Genomic DNA, 8,193 nt, shown 5'->3' with positions numbered 1-8,193 from the left:
ACTAAAATTATAATGATAATACATTAATGCTTAAATTGTGTTTATAAGTAACACATTGGTCATTGTTTAATCCAATGTCAATTACTTAATTTGATATTATACGAATCATATCATCATTGTACATTAATAATATGATTCACTTGAAGTCTTGAATAAAGTATTTGAATTGTCATTGAATTATATGATTAACTATTGATATTATACATTTATATTATTCATATACATATGTAGACTTATATAGACTTATAGGTTTATAACATACATTGAAAATAAGTCTCTAGATATTTAATTGTTGTATTAGTATGAATTAGTATACTTATGAGTTATGTCATATTATATATGTATAATTTGTTATTATATAATCAAATGATTTAATGATCAATTGATCATGTGGTATAATCATATAAATTATAGTGATAATATATTAATACTCAAATTGTGATTTAATTATTTTTTTAAAAAATTGTGATTTAATGATCAAGTGATTATATGATATAATCATATAAATTATAGTGATAATATATTAATACTCAAATTGTGATTTAATTATTTTTTAAAAAAATTGTGATTTAATGATCAAGTGATTATGTTATATGTATAATTATAAAAATATATTATATAAAAAAGCGGTTAGCGGTTAGCGGTTACGGTTAGTAGACCCAATAACCGCTAACCGCTAACCGCTAGGCGGTTATGGCGGTTAGGCGGTTAGCGGTTAATGCGGTTAAACGGTTAGGCGGTTAGGCGGTTGGCGGTTATAGCGGTTAGCGGTTAGCGGGCAGTTAAAAACCGCCCGCCTTTGCACCCCTAGGTTTTACGGTATCGAATGCAAGTTGTGGGAGATGGAAAAACATTGCTGGACTTGGGATCAGCCACAATAGGAATCACCATCACAATTAGAATTTCTTCGACGAGATGGCTTGTGGCTGACCTGTTCTTGGTTGTGGTTCATACCATAGGCCGTTGATTTAGCCATGAATAGAGAATTGCAATTAATCAATTATGAAAAGGAGAGCATATCAGACCTTAAGAGGATTAAAGCAAATGTATTGCTTACAAGTTTTAATCATTTCCAAGAATTTCTACTCCTCAAAGTTCCCAACTGTTCCTACTCTCCTTGAGTTGATTTCCAAAGGGCTTTTTCTAAAAGAGGTCAAAAATGGAATCCCAACTTCAAAAACAGGATCCAAAGAATTTTAAATTGGCATCCACTATTATAGTATTTGTTTATGTGATTGTTAGCAACATCATACGACTATAATGAGGATGATCATCTTGCTTAGCTTATGATGATCGATCAATAGCTAATTCCCTTATAAGTGGTGGAAAGAGCTTGTTGTTTTTCTGCTTAAGTTCATTTGTAATTTTAATCTCTTGGATTGTATAGAATGAAGTATGAGAACAGTTAAATCTTAATATTATCATCTCTTTGAAATAAAAGTTTCTGGTTAATAGAATTTTTCTAAAAAAAAAAAGGATTACGGAAGAAATGAATCATGTTGTTTCTTTTGTATGCAGTGATCTTTCATATAACAATTTTACAGAATCAGCAAGTTGTCAAACAAGTAGCGTGTAAGACTTCTAAGCATGTTTGTCTGAATGCAAGCGCTCATGGGCATATTCACTAAACTTTTCTCTCGTTATTTTCCACAGGAACTTGTTTTCAAGCTCTCTGTAAGTATCAACTTTATCTGTCAAAAATATGCATCGCAAATTTTTCTAATGTAAACTTTCTTCATATGAGTAAACACAAATCAAATTTTGATGTTAATAATAACTTGTTTTGGACCTTGATTGTTCCAATAGTGGCCAGGATTCATGTTCGAGAAAAGTTTCTTGTCCTGATCAAAGTAAGTGCAAATGCCACATATTTCTTCAAGATTGTTATATTCCCATGATTACCTTTGTTCAATAGTGTACTAGCTTGGTTTGCTTTTCCTTGTCTTTGTGGATGGGGGGGATTGGGACATTTCTAGCCAAAACTTTTATAAAAAATGAGAGACTGATCATGAGACCTTCTTGTAGTGATTAAGCATAAACGATTGTATAAAATCAAAAGCTGAAGGAAAAAAAGAAAAAAAAAGAAAAAGAAAAAAGAATGAAATATAATTATATACGGTGTCTAAAATTTCCTCTAAAATTGTAGAGCTTTGACCAAGCGATACAAGCGCAACAGCTGGGGCATTTTTTTTTTTTTTTATTATCAATTCACCAATAAATGAATTGTACCCATAGATGACTTGTTTCATTTGCGTGAATTGTGTACCAACTCATCTTTTCCTCTCCTCACACCTCTCTGAATTGAAAGTAGTGAACATATTTTTTTCCTTTTCTTTTTTGATGAATATTAATTCTATACGCCTAGTTTATTAGTTGTTACTAATTTGTTGTTGCATTTATCCCAGAATTATACAACCTTCATATAAACTGCGGCGGAGATGTCATTAATGAAAGTACTAGTACTGCATATTATGCTGATACAGATCCAGGTGGCCCTTCAAAGTTCTACGAGAGTACTCAACAATACTGGGGATTTAGCAACACTGGTGAAATCATGGATAACAGTCAATTAACTGAAACTGACATTTATATTGTGCAAAATTCATCTAGTCTCTCTATGACCAACCCTCAACTGTACATGAATGCACGCATTTCTCCTCTCTCTCTTACTTATTATGCTTTTTGTTTGGGAAATGGAAATTACAAAGTGAACCTCCATTTTGCGGAGATAGTGTTCACTGATGATAAAAACTATAGCAGCTTGGGAAGGCGTATATTTGATATTTACATTCAGGTAATCATTAAAATATACTTCCACTTTCATCTATTAATTAGCAGTTGGTAGCATGAAATGGTTGACATAAATGGATTCAAATATTGTAGGGAAAGCTGATAAGGAAGGATTTCAACATTGTACAAGAGGCTGGTGGAGTTGGTAAGGCAGTAATAAAAAATTTTCCTGTTGTCGTCACTAACAATGCCTTGGAGATCCGTTTCTACTGGGCTGGGAAGGGGACAACAAATATCCCGTATAATGGAGTCTATGGTCCACTTATTTCAGCTATTTCTGTGAATGGTACAGGTAGGTTGACTTTCAATAGTTTGAAAGTGAACCATTCTCAAACTTGCATATATATATATATATGTTTCTATGGGAACTTTTTTTAACGAAGCATGATGCTAATTATATTTCGTTAATTTCCTTAAATTATTTGATTTGAATCTAATTTCTTTATGGTATATATCATAGATGGATGTATATGTCTTTTTAGTCCATTTTTTTTTATGATTTTATTATTCTTTTATATTTTTCCAGTTTGATGTGTACTACTTCAAGAAATGATTATATTCATAAATCATATTGATGAATAACATAATGAAATCCTTTTCATGTTTATTTTCATTGAGGTATTGCTAACTGTCAGTTTGGATCTCTCGCTTTCATGCATTACTTGGTTGGATGATAATTTCTCGTATCAATTACGTGGACAGCAATCTAACATGGTGATTCTTATGTTTTTTCTTCAAACAACCTTTACACCGTCATTAGAAAATGGAGCTGGTATATCCCCAGGTGCAACGGTCGGGATTGTTGTTGCTGGAGCTGTTTTTGTACTTTTGGTTCTAGGCATCATCTGGTGGAAATGTTGTCTAAGACGGGAAAATACGATGGAGCAAGGTACTTGCAATGCAATTAATATTGTTGTTATATAGATAAATATTTATTTCTAATATGTTTTTTGGATTCTTTTTTCATTTAGTTTTTATTTTTTATTTTTTCCAATAGATCCTTTGCATGTGTATTTATGTTTGACCACGCAACAGGTGCATATGCACACTTGTAGGATGAAGTAGGATGAAAAGAGTTCTTTATATATATATATATTCCTTCTAAAAGTGATATAGTGATGGAAATGGTATATTATCTCCCACCCTTAATTTTTCAAGTGGAAACAGCTAATTTACTCATCATCTACTTACTGCGAGTTTGTGTGCGTGGAGCACGCAATCGATGGGTTACAGTATGCTTTAAAATGTCTCAAACTTTGAGGAATGTCAATTAGACATGCTTCTGTATTTGACTTGCTATCTTCCTCAGATTTAAAGGGTTTGAACTTGCAAACTGGTACATTCACCTTAAGGCAAATCAAAGCTGCAACAAACAACTTTGATGCTACGAATAAAATTGGAGAAGGTGGTTTTGGTTCTGTTTATAAGGTATTTGCAAAATAAATATTTTCTTTTTAGTAAACATTTCTTGTTGTAGTTCTTTCTTTCTGAAGTGTTCCTTATTCATGGATGAAAAAAAGTTTATGTTCCCCAAATGTAGGGCCTTCTGTCAGATGGCACCATCATTGCAGTCAAACAACTTTCTTCAAAATCAAAACAAGGAAATCGTGAGTTTGTGAATGAGATAGGCATGATTTCCGCTTTGCAACACCCTCATCTTGTTAAGCTATATGGATGTTGTATTGAAGGAAATCAATTGTTGTTAGTATATGAGTACATGGAAAATAACAGTCTCGCTCGTGCTTTGTTTGGTAAGCTTTTACCTTAATGCACTTAATTGTTTTTGTTGTGTAGCTATTTTCATTGATAAGATGCATGTGTGCATGGTCATTTACTGTTTTCTACTAATTTGATTGATTGAAGGGTCAGAAGAACATGGGTTGAAATTGGATTGGCCAACAAGACAAAAGATTTGTGTTGGTATAGCAAGAGGTTTGGCCTATCTTCATGAGGAATCAAGATTGAAGATTGTTCATAGAGACATCAAGGCTACTAATGTCTTGCTTGATAAAAATCTTAACTCTAAGATATCTGACTTTGGTTTGGCCAAGCTTGATGAAGAAGATAATACCCACATAAGCACCCGAGTTGCTGGAACTTAGTGAGTTGTTGTGTATTTATTTAATGTCACAATGTTTCGTATTATCTTTTCTCTTGTTTTCATCCGATGTCAGTATATCCAAAGAAATAGAGAAGAGAAAAAAATTTGAAAGTAGAGGAATTGTTACTGAAGTTCAATTGTTCCAAAAACATTCATCTTGAGAAATTTCATTGTTTGAATTATTTTGGTATTGATTCCATTTTACACATGCCATTAAGATCAAAAGGAAAAAAACAATTAGGATTTATTGCCCTTAATATTAGTAGTTGTACAAATTCATGATGCTGAAAATGTTACCTTTTGTTTCGTGATTTGGTAGTGGATATATGGCACCTGAATATGCAATGCGAGGTTATTTAACCGACAAAGCAGATGTTTATAGTTTTGGAGTTGTTGCATTGGAAATTGTTAGTGGAAGGATCAACACTAGTTACCGGGCAAAGGAGGAATCTTTCAATCTTCTTGATTGGGTAATTTGAATCTCTTTCTTTCTTGCAATTATTTCTTTTACACTCTTGTTAATTTTTTTTTTTTTGCTTGTATTAATTTTATACCTTGCTCTTATCTCCCTGTTTCCAGGCACTACTTTTGAAAGAGAAAGAGAGTCTATTGGAACTGGTCGATCCAAGGTTGGGCTCTAATTACAAGAAAGAAGAGGTTATGGTGATGATCAATGTGGGTCTCCTATGCACTAATGCTTCTGCAGCAGTTAGGCCTACCATGTCTTCAGTGGTGAGCATGCTTGAGGGCAACACCGTTGTTCCAAGGTTGGTTTCAGATCCAAGTGTCTCAAATAATGAAATGAAAGAGGCAATATTGTGGGAGCATTTTCAACAAAGTAAAGAACAGAATATAAGTGACAGCCAGAAAGAGAGTGTTTCTTCTTCATTGATACAGAGTACATCAACGGATGGCCCAAGGACTGCTTCTTCTACATCTGGTGTTGATCTATATCCAGTCAATTTATATTCTGATTACTTAGAGAAAAGAGCTTAGAGAAGTTGAAGGAGCTCGATATCTCAATATCGTCGTTAGTATAAACCTTAACGTCGCAATTGTTTGTTGAATATTTTTCATTTTCATTTGACAAGTTTTCTCGGATTATGATTGTGAAAGAAAAGGCATGATTACATATGTAAGATCCAAGCCTAGACATTAGGTAAACCTGGTCTACATGGATCAAACTCATTAATGTGCTATTATTATTACTATGGGATATTATTTTAGTTTCACAAAAATCGTGGCCACATAGGCATCATTATTTGCATGTGATTTTTAATCTTTTACAGTGTTTTAAATGAAATCCCATTCGATTTCCAAAAAAAAAAATATTTCAAATCCCATTAGTCAATATCTTTAATTAAGGCCACAATTATGATTAAAAAAATATTACCAACTGAAAGATGGAAAGAATTCAATGTGCAAAATATTGAGATATTAGAGAGAGAAATGGAGAAAGATGGAAAGTCAAATAAAAAGAAAGGCTCCAATTATAGTTAAAAGGTTAGTCAATGCTCTTTAATTAAGGCCCTAATTATGATAATATATATAAAATAAAAAATATTGAGACTTTAAAATAAGGACAAAAATTTCCTCCAAACTAGTCGGGAGGAAATATCCTCCAACCTATTTAAAATAGTGCCAAATGGATTCTATTCCAAAAAGAGAGACTCTGCCTTCTCTCTTGAATTTTTCTCTCTCGTTTCTTCTAGACAACACCAAGAAGAACTTCAAGAGGAGGGAAGATGATCTTCCCACATTCCCTTTCACGATAACGGTGTTCGGTGTCTTCTCTGTAAGCTTCACCAGTCTCCGTTTCTGGCGGGTTGCTTTAGATCTAGTTTGTAGATCTAAATCAAAATCTAATCTCTTCAATCTTAGATCTGATCATCTTCTTCAGCCAAAGTATGTCTTCCGAAGGGATGTCTACGATATCGTGTTGCTCCGCTACTGCTTATGGGCTTTTTATTTTTTATTTTTTATTTTGTTTGTCCAGGCCTTCGTGTTGAGGATGAAGTAGATTGGTGTAGGGGCTTAATTCTCACGACCGAATTTTTAATTTCTAGTTGTTTTTTATTTTTGTTTTGTATTTGGGTTACCCATGTCCTAGATCTACTATGCACGAAGTAGATATGTTCCTTAAATGTAATTGTACATCGTTTAGCGGAAGCTTGAAGTCATTTTTATGACTTTGTAACCTTCATACCTTTTGGCTATGATTTTTCAGAGCTGTATGCTCTATGTTGTAAGAGCTTTGTGCTCATGAAATTTCATAAATGGAAGTTCCATATTTTTCAAAAAATAAAAAATAAAAAAATAGTGCCAAGTGTCTATAAACATTTAAGATGTACATTAAATTTAATCTAAATTAGTAAACTGTTATTAATGACGTTAAGAATTTAATGTATCTTTTAAATATTTATAGACATTTGGCACTATTTTAAATAGGTTGGAGAATATTTTCTTCAGACTGGTTTGGAGGAAATTTCTATCCTTAAATTTTTGTCCCATATCTGTTCCTTTTATGTGCAGAATCTCTAAGTTCAATGATAAATAATGCTAATAGGGCGGGGGCTTTGACAATGGTACCTACTTCTAGGAGGGGCCCCCGAATAAGCCACTTGTTCTTTGCGGATGACAATCTGTTATTTTGCAGGGCCAACGTCACACAATGGGAAAGGTTGCATAATATTTTGCAACTTTATGAAAAAGCGTCGGGCCAGCGGCTCAACAATAATAAGACCTCCCTGTTTTTTAGCAAAAATGCGGCAGTGGTGGATAAGGAAGCAATTTTGGCAATTGTAGGAGTACCAGCTAACCAACGTTATGACACTTATTTGGGTCTCTCAGCTTTGGTGGGAAAATCACGCACAACAGCTTTCAAGGGCATTTTAGACCAGGTGTGGAAAAGACTGCAAGATTGGAAGTTGAAATTTTTATCCCAAGCTGGTAAGGAAATTCTACTAAAGGTGGTAATTCAAGCAATTTCATCTTACTATATGGGTATTTTTCTATCGCCAAAAGGCCTTTGTTTGGATATCAATTCTTAAATGCGAAAATTTTGGTGGGATCACAAAGAAAATAAGACCCAAATTAATTGGATGAGTTGGGGGAAGATGGGTATGGCCAAAGCTTTGGGTGGAATGAGCTTTTGGAATCTCAATCTTTTTAATAGGGCCCTATTGGCAAAACAAAGCTGGAGACTATGGAAGTAACCGGAGAGCTTAGTTGCGAAGATCATGAAAGCGAAGTATTATCTGGATGGGTCTATTCTAGATGCCAAGGTGGGTGCAAGGCCGTCC

The 8,193-nt window shown here is 33.6% G+C and overlaps 1 pseudogene; it reads left to right on the top strand.

Moving 5' to 3' along the window:
• Positions 1 to 6,093, top strand: part of LOC132174440 (probable leucine-rich repeat receptor-like serine/threonine-protein kinase At3g14840) — a 25,566-nt pseudogene extending 19,473 nt beyond the window's left edge.
• Positions 6,094 to 8,193: the final 2,100 nt, after the last annotated feature.

This window comes from Corylus avellana, chromosome ca3, assembly GCF_901000735.1.
Source record: "Corylus avellana chromosome ca3, CavTom2PMs-1.0".
NCBI classification, from domain to species: Eukaryota; Viridiplantae; Streptophyta; class Magnoliopsida; order Fagales; family Betulaceae; genus Corylus; species Corylus avellana.
This window is presented reverse-complemented; position numbering and strand designations above follow the sequence as displayed.